Source organism: Vombatus ursinus, unplaced genomic scaffold (genome assembly GCF_900497805.2).
Source record: "Vombatus ursinus unplaced genomic scaffold, bare-nosed wombat genome assembly UNPS02015129.1, whole genome shotgun sequence".
Lineage (NCBI taxonomy): Eukaryota > Metazoa > Chordata > Mammalia > Diprotodontia > Vombatidae > Vombatus > Vombatus ursinus.
Genome location: NW_020954907.1, coordinates 2,100,699 through 2,114,172, shown reverse-complemented (window position 1 = coordinate 2,114,172; position 13,474 = coordinate 2,100,699). Strand labels below are relative to the sequence as shown.

Sequence of the window (13,474 nt, the reverse complement as noted above, 5' to 3'; positions counted from 1 at the left end):
AAGTATAGAAATCTTTCCTGCTCTACAGGAAAATAGAAGAGGAAGGAGGTGGGAGAAAGGGGGGAGATAGAAGGGAGGACAGATTAGGTGAAAGGGTATTCTGAATGCATGCTGTCTTGGGGTTGGGGGAGGGATGAGATGGGGAGAAATTTGGAACTCAAAATCTTCTGGATGTGAATGTTGAAAATGAAAAATAAATTAACTAATTAATAGATTGCTCAAGGTTAGAGGTTCTCTGGGAGCTAGAGTAATCAGAGTCCCACCCCCCAGCTCCTCATTAAATAGGTCGGCTTCTCATTATAATAGTCGTTCTCTCATTATAAACAAATCAGAGTTGATTGCCATCCTCAGAAACACCCATTCTTCCAAGGGCATATAAGCATTGAGTGGGTTCCATGCTGGGTCTTTGGCATTCAAGAGTTCCATTGATCCCTTTTATTAATTATCTTCTAGCATAATTAATAAAATGATTAATTACCCAGAAAAAAAGAAGTAAGGGGGGGATTGAATGAGGTAAACTAACCCACATAAAAGAGGCATGAAAGAAATATTATAATGGAGGGGGAAATGGAGGGGGAGTGGGCAAAGCTTAAACCTTACTCTCATCAAGACTGGTTCAAAGAGGGAATAATGTGCACACTCAGTTGGATACAGAAATCTATCTTACCTTATAAGAAGTAATAAGAGACAGGGATAATAGAAGGGGAAGAGGAGATGGAAAAGGGGAGGGTAGATTAGGGAAGGCAGTGATTAGAAGTAAAATGCTTGTGAGGAGGGAAATGGTAGGAGATAAAACAGAGAGGGGGATAAACAAGCTAAAAATAGCATGGAGGAAATGCATAGTTAGTTGTCATAAATATAAATGTGAATGGAATGAACTCACTCATAAAATGGAAGATGAGAGCAGAATGGATTAAAAACCAGAATCTTACAATATATTGTTTACAAGAAACACATTTGAAGCAGAGAGATACACACAGGGTAAAGGTAAGAGGTTGGAGTAAAATTTATTATTCTTCAGTTGAAGCAAAGAAAGCAGGGGTAGCAATCATGAACTCAGACAAAGCAAAAGCAAAAAATAGATCTAATTAAACAGATAAGGAGGGAAACTATATCTTGCTGAAAGATACCATAGACAATGAAGTCATATAAATACTAAACATATGCACACTATATGGTATAGCATCTAAATTTTTGAAAAAGTTGAATGAATTATAGGAGGAAATAGACAATAAAACTATATTAGTGTGGGACCTCAAATTTCTACTCTCAGAACTAGATAAATCTAACCATGAAACAAACAAGAAATAAGTTAAAGAGGTGAATAAAATTCTGGAAAAGTTAGTTATGTTAGATCTCTGGAGAAAATTTAATGGGAATAGAAAAGAATATACCTTTTTTTCTTAGCAGTACATGGTGCCTACACAAAAATTGACCATGTATTAGGACATAAAAATATCACAACAAAATACAAAAAAAGCAGAAACAGTAAATGCATCCTTTTCAGATCATAATTCAATAGAAATTACATTCAATAATGGGCAATAGAAAGAGAGATTAAAATTTAATTGGAAATCAAATAATTTAATCCTTAAAATAAGTGGGTGAAAGAAGAAGTCATAGAAGCAATCAAAAATTTCAAAGAAATGAGAACAATGAGACAACGTACCAAAATTTGTGGGATGCAGCCAAAGTGGTACATAGGGGAAAATTTATATCTTTAATATTTTTAAGTGCTTATATCAATAAAATAGAGTAAGACTAAATCAATTAATTGGGCATGCAACTGAAAAAAAGTCTAGGAAAATAACAAATTAAGAATCCTCAATTATACATCAAATTGAAATATTGAAAATCAAAAGGGAGATTAATAAACCTGAAAGTAAGGAAACCATTGAACTAATACACAAAACTAGAAGCTGGTTTGATGAAAAAACCATTGGTTAATTTGATTCAAAAAAGGAGAGAAGAAAAACAAATTACTAGTATCAAAAATGAAAAGGGTGGATTCACCACCAATGAAGAGGAAATTAAGGCAATTGTTAGGAACTATTTTGCCCAATTACATGCCAATAAATTTGACAATCTAGAGAAAATGGATTAATATCTACAAAAAATATAAATTACCCAGATGAACAGAAGAAATAAAATACTTAAATAACCCAATCATAGAAAAAGAAATTGAACAAGCCATTAATGAACTTCCTAAGAAAAAATCCTCAGAACCAGATGGATTCACAAATGAATTCTGTCAAATATTTAAAGATCAATTAATCCCAATACTATATAAACTATTTCCAAAAATAGGTGAAGGATTCCTACCAAATTCCTTTTGTAACACAAATATTGTGCTGATACCTAAACCAGGAGAAGTCAAAACAGAGAAAGAAAATTATAGACCTATTTCACTACTGAACATTGACACAATAAAAAACCTGTAAAGACTTATATGAACTGATGCATAGTTAAGTGAATAGAACTAGAAGAATATTGTACACAGGAATAGCAATTTTTTGATGAAGAATTGTGAATGATGTAGCTACTCGCAGCAATACAATGATCCAAGACAATTCCAAAGGACTAATGAAGACAATCCCACTTCCAGAGAAAGAACTGATATTGTCTGAGTACAGATTGAAGCATGCTATTTTTCTCTTTCCTTTTTTTTCTTTTGTGTCTTCTTGTACAAAATGACTAACACATATAATGTATATCTGACTGCATAACATCTCAGAGAGGAGGGTGGGGAGGGAGCCAGGGAGGGTTGGAATTTAGAACTAAAAACTTTAAATAAAAATGTAAAAAGAAAAACCTGAAGGTCTTGTTCAATGATGATCAATTTAGAAATTGGGTAAAAACCAATGGATGAACATAGACTATCAATCAATAATCCTTTATTAAGCACCTTCTATATACCAGGCACCCTGCAAGTCTCTGAGGTTAAAGAAACAAAAAGGGAGACATGTAAAAACTGAAAGTAATAGGAGATGAGGAATGAATTAACTAAGGGATGCAGGAAAAGTGATGTATGAACTGAGCCTTAAAGGAAGTTAGGTATTTTATTGATATATACTTATATACTTTGACATGTAATTATACATAATTATATGCAATACAACATAATTATGTATACCATAACATGTAGAATATAATTGTATATATTTTTGTATTTTATATGTAACATATCTTTCCATCTGTCTTGTTTGTACATAATTGTTTGCATGTTGTTTCTCCCATTGGGCTGTGAACTCCTTGAGAGCAGTGACTGTGTAGGAAGGGGAAATGTGTATATACATATGCATATGCAAATGGTTAACATATAGGGTAAACATGTGTATATATCTGTTAGTTGTATTTCTACACATACACACTATCTACACATACATACACACATTTTATATAAACATATGTCTGTGTGTTTTTATAAAATATATATATATCGTACATATGTATACAAACATATATCTCCATCTCTATCTATCTAGGGTAATTTGGAGATGAGCAACAGAAGGAAGACACTAATATTAAGGGTCTGTCTTTTTTATTTGACTTTATTTGCTTTCAGTGGACTGAAATGATTGTATATATAACACTTTTGAGAATGAAGAAATGAGACATATTCTGTGAGTCAGGGCACCCTGGGAAGAAGAGAAGAACATTGCATTTTTCTCGTAAAGATAATAGCTTGTAAGATTTCTGCAATAATCAAGGACTTTCATCCTCCATTCTCCAGTCTCCTATTGGGTTGGCCACAGGCCTCCTGGGGTGCCCAAGCATGGTTTATGTTTCCTAATAAGTTTTAGATTGCCTCTGGTCTCATTACTACTGTGTCTCTCCCATTATACAGTCAATTTTGGACTCAACTCTAAGCTCTACTGGATTCACTGGGGAACATCTGTTCTGTTGAAGTCAGTCTTCATTAAGCACATTGGTAAGTCATTTTGTGCAATCTGCTTAGTCATAAGCTGTCATTTGTGTTTATTTGTTCATGTAGCAAATCAGTCTGTCCTTTGTGGCCTTTGTGCATGTTCTCTTCTGTCTCAGGAGAGGAATTTAGATAGTAAGGTCAATGGGAGACAGCATGGCAACATGACAGCTGGACTTGGATGCAGGAGACCTGAGTTCAAATTCTAGGTATTGTCCCATAGCAAGTTACCCAGACTCATCTGTAAAATGGGAATTATAACACTTGCATCACCTACTTAGCCATGCTGTTGCAAAGAAAGGACTTCACAGACATCAAAGAAAAACATAAACATGATTCCTTATGATTGTTGTTGATGCTGTTATTAATGAAGAGGGATTTAATGTAAGGATATTTTAATAGAATCACAAGATTCCAAACAAGACAAGCTGTGTGACTTTGGAGAAGATTATCTTACTTATCCACTTTACTTGAGGAAAAACTTCCAGGAATGAGGAGGTGACAGTCCCAGTATTCTCCGCCTTAGTTGGACCACATCTTGGAGTTTAGTACTGGATGTCACAGTTTAGGAAAGAGTTGAAATGTTTAAAGATATCAAGGGTATATTGGGCAAGATGGGGTGGGGGAAATTGAAAATACTTGAGGATTTTCAACCAAGCAAAGAGAAGATATGGTAGAGGAACATGGTGGTTATCTTCAAATATTTGAACGGCTGTCATATGGAAGAAGGATTAGATTGGAACCCAGAAGCAAGATAGATTTATGCCTTAAGTGAGAAAGATGTAATAACAGGGAAAGCTCTTCAGAAGTAGGGTGGGCTTTCTTATTAAGGAGGGAATTTCTCATCACTGGAGGTCTTCAGATTTCTGCTCACATAAAAGTTGGACTGGCTTTCACAAGCAGCAAGTTCTCGACTTCTCTCTGTTACACTTGGTGGCTTATGAGAAGTCATTTAGCCACTATGATCTTAGCTTCACAAGTTGTAAAAATGGAGATAATATTCACTTCTGTGAATGTCTCTTGGAGATATAAAGCATGTGAAATATTTTTTTGGAAAGTAAAGCCTAGCCACCTCCCCTTCACTCTTCTACCAACCTGAAATACTCTCAGGATCTCTGTGGAAGAAAAGCTAAAGAAAAAGGTAGGGAACACTGGGTTATTGATAAAGATTGTATTTTATAGGCAGGCCATTATAAAGGATGTTGTTGTTCAGTCATTTTAGTCATGTCCAACTCTCCATGACCCCATTTGGTGTTTTCTCCCCAAAGATACTGTAGTAGTTTGCCATTTCCTTCTCGAGTTCATTTTATAGATGAGGAAACTGAGGCAAATGGGGTGAAATTACTTGCCCAGGGTCACACAGCTAGTAAGTGTCTGAGGTGAAATATTAATTTAGGTCTTCCTAAATATAACCCCCATAAAAAAGTAGAGGAAGAAATCCCATGGACCTGAGGGAGCATTATATTGCCATAGGGCTTAAAATGACTAGATTATTATAACATTGTTTCTTGACATGTCTTGGTCCAACTACATCTAAAATAGAACTTCTTAATACCTTTTGTCTCATGGATTTCTTTGGCAGTCTGGTGAAGCCTTCACAACTCTTCTCTAACATTCTTAAATGAGCAAGATAAAATATGATTATAAAAGAAACCAATGATATTAAGATAGAGTTATAAACACACTTGTTAAAACAAATTCATGATTCCACCCCAGGTTAAGAATCCTTAATCTAGAATATTATGCTCAGTACTAGATGCCACATTAGCTTGAGAAGCAGCATGGTGAAATGATTAAAAAGCTGTTCTCAGATTCAGGAAGAACTAGGTTGTTGCTCTGCTTCTGACATCTTGTGGCTCTGTGACCCTAGGCAAGTCACTCAATTCTTCAGCATTTCAGTTATCTCTAGAGGACTCTAAGTTTCAAAGCAGCTTCTAATTTGAATTAGTCAAAGAAGTACTTCCAAATTGCTTACTGAAAGGTCCCTACATTAATAGAATCTCAATCTAGTTTTAAAAAAAAATTAGAAGCTAAAGAGTATCCAGATAATGACTACGCTGGGGAAGGACCTTGAGTTCACATCATATGAGAATTGGTTGAAGAAACTGGAAAAGTGAAGCCTGGAGAAGAGAAGATTTAGGGGAGACATGATTATTATCTTCAAGTATCAGAAGAGCTATCACATGGATGTAGTGTACTTCCTCAGGGCTGGTAAGAATAAAAAGGCCAGGAGCTTTGAAAGTCTTGTTTTAAAAAATTTCAAAACTGAAAAAGTAGGAGGATGGAGAAAACTGATTGCAGTGACACAGGAAATCTGATATAACTGTGGGAAAAAAGGCTCGAGCTTCCAAACACATCAATTTCATGAACAATGCATGCCAATTGTATACGAGGAACCAGCCTCCTTAACTTGGCAATGGACCCCAAATATAAGGGAAACAGATTTTTATGCATTGAAAGCAAACAATTAGCAGATTGTCAATCAGGTCAATTATGTAGTCTGATTTCTAATTGGAAGAAAGATTAGAGACTTCCCACTCGGGAGGGGCATTTTAGGAGTTTGGAGAATTAGGAGTACAGAGAGTGAGCAATTAGACTTTTCAGGCTGTAAAACAGTATGTCACTCCATTCTTACAATTAGTAAGCAGGTGGAATCTATAGGAAAATGAAACTTAAGTCTCAAAATGAGTCAATTTTACAAGATAGTGTCAGTTTGGTTCACATGATTCCCATAACTCTCTTAATTCCCCTTTTGATTCATGGGGGAGGAGACCAGCCCACTTCTCCCATGGATCATTTATTTAGAAGCAAAATTTATAAGGTTTTTAATGTGTTCATGCTCACTATCCACATTATGTACTAAGAAAAGACCAGTGGGAAGCATACCTTTGCATAGCATAGTACAAAAGATAATACAGAGCCTGAGAACAAGAATGATGATATCTTCTAAGGAAACAAATCTTGTTTAATAAACTTCATAGGTGAACTAAGTCAGGCTATAGACAAGATTATTTAGAGGTCTTACAATGAACTAATTTGTTTTTGGCTATGCAATGGGGTTAAGTGACTTGCCCAGGGTCACACAGCTAGTAACTATTATATGTCTGAGGCCGGATTTGAACTCAGGTCTTTCTGAATCCAGGACCAATGCTCTATCCAATGCACCACCTAGCTGCCCCACAATGGACTAATTTGGAGAGAGAAGATTTACATGTCACCAAGGTAAGTAAGAAAACTCAGGAAACATAAACACCCTGAAACAAAGAGTCAAAGCAATACAATGCTGATAACCAATATTAAATAAGTTCAAGTCTCCTTGTATCCTAGTAACCCACTCCCAATGTCCATTTAATCATTTTATCTTAAGTCCCAGATGTCCCATGTACTTGTCTGGTCCCTTTCTAAGAGAAATATCTTCTCTTAGACATTCTAGAATAGGCCTCGTTCTCAGAACAGCTCTGAATGGGGCTCTGGTTCCTACTCACAGAAATCCTTAGACAATTTTGTTAAAATCTGCCAGTAACAAAACAATATAATTTAGTACGATCTCTTAAATTTGATTTTCAAATAAATAGCTCATATGAAAAAACCAGCTCAAGCCTTATGCCTCTGATCCTATTAATAACAGGGCTATAAGAAGAACATCAAAATAAGAACCCATAATTCACCTGAAACTTTAGAGAATTTCAGTTTTTACAGATTGCTTGCTATTTCTTTCTTTACCTCAATTCTGTACCTGCTATGGAATTTTTTTAAAAAATTCATGAAGGTCTGACTTGTAAAATAAGCCCCTCTGTATTTTAAAATTATCAGACAGATACTTGAAAAATGGGGAAATAATTTCACTCTTTACCATTATCAATAAAATTTTATATGTAAAATCCTTAATCCAATTTTAAGAACTTGTTACTCAAACATACTCAAAGCCTGAATTTCCCATTAGAAACTTATGGAAACCAATCATATACATATGTATATATCTTAATTCTTAGGATAGTCCTACTGTTTTCTCAAATTTTACTATTCCATTTAATTAGAAAACTTTTATATTGCATCTTTGTCTTATTACTTTATCTAATTCTAATTCTCCCCTTAGGAGGACATTATACCTATATTATAATTTGAACTCAAATGTTTCAGTATTAATCTAATTTCAACAACAAAATTTCTGCAGTTCATGGATGTTTATTGAAATTTGCTATGTAAGGAATAAAAAGGAACATAGTTATAACATCAGCATGACTATTTCCTTAAAGGTATAGACTGACCTGTGTTGCCATTGAATTTTAACAAAAGGGTAAATTGAGGCAGGTCTCTGAACTTGGTAACATTTATTAATAAGGAAATGCTACCTGTCAATTAATGGATCAATGGATTGCCACCATTAATGCCAAAGACCTTGAGCAGATGAATACTTCCTTTTTTTTTAAACATGTTTTTGAGAGTACAGAAGAAAAAACAGAACAGGGTAGATGACATCATAGGAATAAGGAGGCCATGACTGCTTGCAAAGTTGAGGCATAAGGAACAACATGATTGGTTGGAAATTTGGTGAAGGGGGCTAGCAAAGACCCCTCTTCATCTCTCCTGAGACTAAGAAGGGCTCATTGTTTGAGTCCATGTGCAAGATAGCAGCCCAGATATTTGGACAGTAAACCAGACATCCTTGAAGAAGAGCTTGGTAGAGTTAAAAAAAAAACTAAATCCCTTGCTTTCTCACACTTTCCTTAAGATAAGTTAAATTCCTTGAGGCAGGAGATCTGGATTTTTAAATTTAACCATCACAATCCAGCTGAACTCTGAACAAAGTTCAGAGACAAAGAATCATGACTTAAGCACTTACAGGACAAAATCAATTGATTGTAAATAGCAGCAACAAGAACAGGATACAGGATTAATCTTAATCTTCTCACCTAACATATATCATAACAGGTGAGAAACTCCCTTAGCTTTGTTTCATTCCAGAGACAAGCAATATTTAACAGCCAATCACATAACAGAACTCCACATTACTCCAAGGGTATCAAAGCCAGGTTCAGAATTAACTAGGTGGGAAATTTTTCTGTTCAGAAGGAAATAATACTATAGGCAAAATGAGTCAAGAGGATCCTATATTAGGCCATGCCAAGGTCATCTCCTAAACTTTTCCCAGGGATAGACATTTACCTGTAGCACTTATCAGACTGTGGCACCTGCCATCTTCTCCTTATATGGTGTACTATTGGCTTCATGACAATTCAGACAACCATCAAAATAATAAAACTCACAACAATATCAAATTATAATCCTAAAAGTTTTTACCTCGAAGAGAAATACATCACTAATCACAGTTTAGGGCATAAATATTGTTAGTTTTCTTTTGTTTCCCTAGCAGTTACATTTCAGTCATCCTTCACTTATAAATTGCAAATAACATTCTCAAGTTCTTTAAATTCTGCATATGGTGAATACATGACAGCTGACTCAAAACTCATTTGGCAACAATAGACTTCAGATTTAAAGACCCTATCTTAAAATTCTTTAATCCAAAGTCCACCTTTGTCAAGTTGGATCAAAATGTAACCATTACAGACTATTCAGATAAAATTCATAATTATACATGTGATAGCCAAATAATTTCAGATGAACACTCAATTTTTATTATAACAGACTTGAAAATTGCCCACTTTTGACAAATAGTGGGAAAGGGTATCCTATTTTCTGAGTTGTGCATTTTCCAATTTTAGTTCTTTAGAATTTTATAATGTGCATTCAGTAGGGCTGATAAGTTGCAATGAACCAGAGTGAATAAAAAGTCTCAAGTGACCTCACAGATAAGAGTGTCTTGAAAGATCTATGCAACTTTGCCTCAACAATATTATTTATTATTATTTTGTCATTATTATTATTATCTATTTTAAATAAAATATATCCCATTAAGTATTTAACAGTTTTCAAATATCTATTTTTAAATCACATTCTTTTAACAGTTCAATTTGCAATCTATCAGAATCAGATTAATAAAGAATTGATTTGTCTAACATCATATCAAACAGTCTTTCAGATTTCATAATATGAGAAAAAATTTAGAAACACAATAATTATATACTTCAAACATGAAACATTCTTAGATGACATCAATTCAGTCAAATGGATTTCCAATTGTTGTACATAGATAATCATTCTATTTATCTCCTTTCCCATTTTTAATCAATCCCTTCTAAAACCCACTATAGAGTTATTCAGTACCAAGCAATTACATTCAATTAAAGAAATAATAATAACAATAGTCAAAATTTCTATAGCGTTTACCATACGCCAGGTTCTACATTAAGCACTTTACAATCATTATGTCATTTAATCCTCACAATAATCCTGGGAGGTCGATGCTAATCCTATCTCCTTTACAAATTAGAAACAGAAGCAAACAGAGGTAATATTACTTGTTTAAGGTCAAATGTTAATAAATTTCTGAGACCAGGGTGTAACTCAGGTTTCCCTGATCCATTCCTTTTTCCAACTTTTTTTTTGCATTTGATGCCACAATTAATAGTACATATTTCACTATATTGTAATTTAGGTACCAAACAAATTTCAACCAAATCAATTCTTAATTTCCTACCATCAAATCAAAATTTCCATTTTTGGTTATGAGGTACCTGTGCTTTAAAACTTAGAGCCCAGAGTTAACAAGTAGCTCATTTTCAAAGGTTCATGGCAGCACTTTCACCTTTTCATGAAGTTTTTAAAAATTTCTTTTAAATCACTCCAAAAGCAAAATCTATTCATTTTGTGTTCACAACATACCCTCATCCTCTCCACTTTTCCTGATGCATTTCACTGTGAATTCCAGAGAAAGATGGGGAGAGGCTCCAAGTAGCAGCCTTGCATTCCCATCCTCTAGTATTGTAGCTTGAGAGGTTTCAAAAGATTGAGAAACATTCTTAGAATGGTCTTTCAGGGGCAGAGCATCACATTTTTAATCATATCCTAAATTATTCAAATAACTAATCTTCATTTGTATTTTTCTTTTGTAATTTAGTATGAAATATTTAAACAATCCCAATTAATTGTAATACTATTACATTTCTGGGTTTCTAAGAGCTCAAAATTTCATGGTTTCTTTCTAATATTCTTTTGTGATCTTGCTTCTAATTTCCTTAAACAATTAATTGTGTTATAAAAGTTTTTGAAAAGTTTACTTCAGACCTCTCCAAAGTCATCCCTAGTTTCTGGTTGCCTCTCCCTGCCACTTCCCCTCATTGTGAATGACTATCCCTATTATTCATAATAAGGGGTATGCCCAGACAACATTGGGGTTTGGGTAGATGGTTTTATATGGCTGGGGATGGGGTTTGGTGGTCTTTCCTCATAGACAACTTTTCAATATAAATATCCCTTTCCAAGTGTTCATTAAATTTCATTTATTTTTAAGTCCCTGCCTGATCTGAACAAGTTTTCTTCTTTTCATAATCAAGAAAGGGGTAAGTACCAGATTAAATTTAAACTGCTTGGGGCAGCTAGGTGGCACAGTGGATAGAGCAACAGCCCTGAAATCAGGAGGACCTGAGTTCAAGTCTAGCCTCAGACCAAACACTTGTCACTTACTGGTTTTGTGACCCTGGGCAAGTCACTTAACCCCAATTGCCTAAAAAAAACACAAAAAAAACAAAAAAAACTGCTTATAGCAGAATCATTTTTTTCATTTTCTCTAATCAGTGAAACTACTTTCCTTTGTTCCACAAAAAAAAAAAAGTTCTCAATCTCCAGGGGAAGGGTGATGTCTCTATAACTTTCACTTTCAAAGTATTATTCTTATCTTTCCTTAAAAGAAATTTTATGGAGTAGCAACCCAAAACTCACTAAGACCTTTCAGCATTTGTTACACTTCTGTTAATTGCCTTATGAGATAGGCAAAGAAAAAAGGTTGAGTTCCTTATTCAGTACTTGCCTCAAATCTACTTATCCCAATGGAATCATCCCATTTCAGATATCTTTCCCAACTCCAAACCCTTCCCTCTATAAAAGGGAGAGAGGTACTTAAGCTCAAATTGCAAATCTTCAAAATGTACTAAGGTGTATTTAGCAGCTTCCATAATTTGGAAATTTACAGTACAGATATTGCTTATGGTTATAAGTTCCATCTCTAATTAATGTATAACACAACAAATTTCTTAAAACCAGGAAAGAGCTTTTCTTCCTTTGATTATCTAACTTTAATTTCTGTAACTCCAACATAAATAGAGCTGAACTGGCAGAGAGAAACTATCTTGCAGGATTGTTTTTTTCTTTTTCACTTAGTTTCCTGCTAAAAGCCTAAAGTGAGAAGTAACCCTGCTTAGTTGGACAGAGTGGTTAGCACCAAGTCGCAGAAAGCTAGGAAAACTGCTTCAGGTATAAAACTATGAAGCTTCATTATTCATTCTACCAATCTTTCTAAACTCTTTGGCTGGCACTTTTTACAGCAGTCTTTATGGCTAGTTGCCTGTTCTCCTTAGAATTTCTTCAAGGTAGCAGAATCTACAAACAACATTAAACACAACCCAAGACAAAGATTTTTTTTTTGAGCATTTTACAAAGAAACAAAAATGCAGACAAAACAATAAGAGAAATACATACTTTCTAGCGTCCTTATCTTCTACAAAAAGTCTAATCTCAAGGTCTTTAATTTGTTGTAATTAAAAGTCTCTTCTTCAGGGCCAATTTGGGGTCCATTTAAATGGAATTTTTAGAACAATATGAATTTCTTTAAAATCAGTTTTAAGTGTGCTCTCTCCTTGGTCCCAGAATAGAGGAAAATTTTTCAGTGATGTTCCCATTCAGATGCTACTCCCAGATCTTATAATTTCCCCAATGGAATTTCCCCAACAATGTAGAGGTTTGCCCTAGCTTATTTCACTAAGGCAACATCTCATACATTGAGGAAGTTTACCTTAACCTACTGTCTTAAAGGACTTCATTTAGAAGGGCTTCCTGGCCCCAACAACATGAGGGCTTACCTTTACTCAGAAACAAAAAGAGAGTTAGAGGAGTCCAAACTCCTGGGGCAGTCTTCCTTGAAGAAATCCTTCAAAGAAATGTCCAGAGAGCTCAAAGCAGTTCTTTATAAAGGCTTCCCTTTGGAGTCCTTACTCACCCTGGTTGACTCTGCCAAAAATTGTGATGGGTGAAATCTGAAATAACCAAGGAAACAAAGGTTCAAGCTTCCAAGCATATAAATGTATTAAGCAATGGATGCCAATTGTATAACAATTTGGGATCAGGCCTCCTCAGCTTGGCACTAGACCCCAAATACAGGGTAAGATAAATTTTTGTGCTTTAAAAGTGAACAATTAACAGGATGTCAACCAGGATACAAGATTGGGCAATCTGATTTCTAACTGGAAGAAAAATTAGGGACTTTATGAGCTGGGAAGGGGACTAGGGGAGTTTGAGGAAGTGAGAAGGGGGAGAATGAGTGGGTGGATGTTCCAGAAAGTGAAGCAGTATGTCAATCAATTCCTGATTAGCAAGCAGGTGGAATTTATGGAAAATTGAAACTTAAGTCTCAAAATGCAGTCAATTTTATAA

General features: G+C 34.7%; 1 protein-coding gene across 1 annotated transcript in view; it reads right to left on the bottom strand.

The window, feature by feature from the left end:
• LOC114031310 (beta-microseminoprotein J1-like) overlaps positions 1–13,177 on the bottom strand; it is a 28,941-nt gene extending 15,764 nt beyond the window's left edge. The window contains exon 1 of the mRNA XM_027846367.1: positions 12,904–13,177. The gene's annotated coding sequence lies outside the window, so the exon portion shown is untranslated. The remainder of the gene's footprint in view (positions 1–12,903) is intronic.
• Positions 13,178–13,474: the final 297 nt, after the last annotated feature.